Source organism: Myotis brandtii, unplaced genomic scaffold, assembly GCF_000412655.1.
Source record: "Myotis brandtii unplaced genomic scaffold, ASM41265v1 scaffold1261, whole genome shotgun sequence".
Classification (NCBI taxonomy): domain Eukaryota; kingdom Metazoa; phylum Chordata; class Mammalia; order Chiroptera; family Vespertilionidae; genus Myotis; species Myotis brandtii.
Window position 1 is genome coordinate 29,449 of NW_005354431.1, and position 2,273 is coordinate 31,721.

General features: G+C 34.5%; 1 long non-coding RNA gene across 1 annotated transcript in view; it reads left to right on the forward strand.

Moving 5' to 3' along the window:
• The window catches only part of LOC106724952, a 10,680-nt gene extending 10,026 nt beyond the window's left edge, over positions 1-654 (forward strand). Inside the window, exons 3-4 of the long non-coding RNA XR_001360775.1 lie at positions 21-23; positions 552-654. This is a non-coding gene — a long non-coding RNA (uncharacterized LOC106724952). The remainder of the gene's footprint in view (positions 1-20; positions 24-551) is intronic.
• Positions 655-2,273: the final 1,619 nt, after the last annotated feature.

The following is a 2,273-nucleotide window of genomic DNA, read 5'->3' on the forward strand; positions in this document are numbered from 1 at the left end:
TTCATATTGATCTGCTGGAGACCGTGCTATTTATCCTTCCTCACCTCCCCTTTCTTAATTACCCATCTTCCACTTTATGAGAGAAAAACAAATCTCTCCCTCAGCCAAATGTTAGTTACTGTGGAGCATTGTCCTGGGGTATAAAAATCTTCAGGGTGCCAAAGAAAGGAACAATTTGAAATACTGATGTTGATTTTTGAGAAAGCAAAGGATTCTAAGGAAAGGGAAAAAATCCTTTAGTAGATCATGTGGTAACAATTTTTTTGTTTCAACAAAACTGAAGGAAGACCTAAAGGAAATAACCAGCTGACAGATGATTAGAAGCAATTCTTTTTTTTAAAAAAAAAAAAAAACAAATTGGTGTTGCTTTATTCTATTTTAAAATATATGTGTTGATTTCAGAGAGGAAGAAAAAGGAAGAGAGGGATAGAAACACAATGATGAGAGAGAGTCATCGATCAGCTGCCTCCTGCACGCCCCCACTGCAGATCAAGCCTGCAACCTGACATATGTCCTGATCAGGAACCTAACTGTGACCTCCTGGTTCATAGGTCAATGCTCAACCACTGAGCCATGCCGGCTGGGTGAAGCAATTCTTGACAATAGGGCACGGGGTGATTTCTAGCATCTAATGTAGAAGATTTACAAGAACTGGTAATAAGGATATAATTATTTTATCTGTATATACTTACTTATATATGAATAATTTTTCATGGTACATCTATACAAATCAAAAATAGCAACAGAATTAATGTTAGACCTTTTTTAATTCTTGCAACAAGGAATACCCATCCATAGATACATTTAAAAAACACATCATTCTTTTAAAGATGTGCTTCAAGATTATTTTTATTTTATATCTAATATGTATGCATTATAATTTACAATATATTAATTTATTTTGATATATTTTGTTATATGAGTAAGACCTTTGAAAATAACTGAATCCAGACGAAAATGTTCAATATTTACAACTTTAGGTCACATTACATTTAAAAGAAGAGTTAAATTTATATAGGGTTATGAGCCAGCTTCAAATACCCCACTGCTAGTTGGCGCAGTGAACGTCACAGTGATTTGACATACGAGTAATTTGAGTTATGAGCTTCGTCACGGAACGAATTAAACTCGTACATCAAGGCCCCACTGTAATTTACAATATATTAATTTGTTTTGATATATTTTGTTATATCAGTAAGACCTTTGAAAATAACTGAATCCAGAAGAAAATGTTCAATATTTACAACTTTAGAGTCACATTACATTTAAAAGAAGAGGTAAATTTACATAGGAAAAGGGGAAAGATGTTAAATTTCTGATCATTAAAACAAAAATATTTTGATTTTTTAAAAATATGTTTAAAATTTGTATTGATTTCAAAAAGGAAGAGAGAGGGAGAGAGGGATAGAAACATCAATGATGAGAGAGAGTCATCGATCAGCTGCCTCCTACACGCCCCTTACTGAGGATCAAGCCTGGAAACCCAGGCATATGCCCTGACCAGGAACTGAACTGTGACCTCCTGGATATTTAAAATTCCATGAAAAACTTATACAAGAATATTTTTTATCTTAAAATATCATCATAAGGCCCAGCGGCTGTAGCACAGTGGTTGAGTGTAGACCTATGAATCAGGAGGTCATGGTTAGATTCCTGGTCAGGGCACATGCCCAGGTTGCAGGCTCAATGTTTTCTTGAAAATATGTAAGGACTGCATGCTGTTTAAAAATTATTATGAGTTCTGTAAACAAAAATCCTTGGTGAAAGGATTAAGCTGTAACAGTCCAGTGATAGCCAGAAGGAAAGGGGGCTGAAGGAGGTGGAAGAGGGCATTTGAAACCTGTATGGTTCCGTTAAACAATGTCACCTAATAAACTCAATTTAAAAATGTTTGAAAAATACAGGGTCAATAAAAGTATATATGAGGGTATTGGAAAAGTTTCTGTTTTGCTCATGAGTTACCAAGACTCAAAAGTCAATCACTTAGAAGACCATTTTTGAGTGGAGCATTGTCTAGCCAGGAGTTGAAAGGCAAATATTTAAAATGCAAACATCCAGGGTTATGTAACACCCTAAGATTTCATTAGTTGCTTACCACAACTGAAACTTTAAATTAATGACTCACTTGTTTTAAGTCTCAGATTCCACATCTGTAAAATGGAAAGCAAGTACTTGCCATACCATTTTTCTCAGGGCTGTTGAAGATGATAGATAGATCGAAGATAGATAGATAGAGATATAGATATAATATAGATACTCAATGAAAGTTCTGT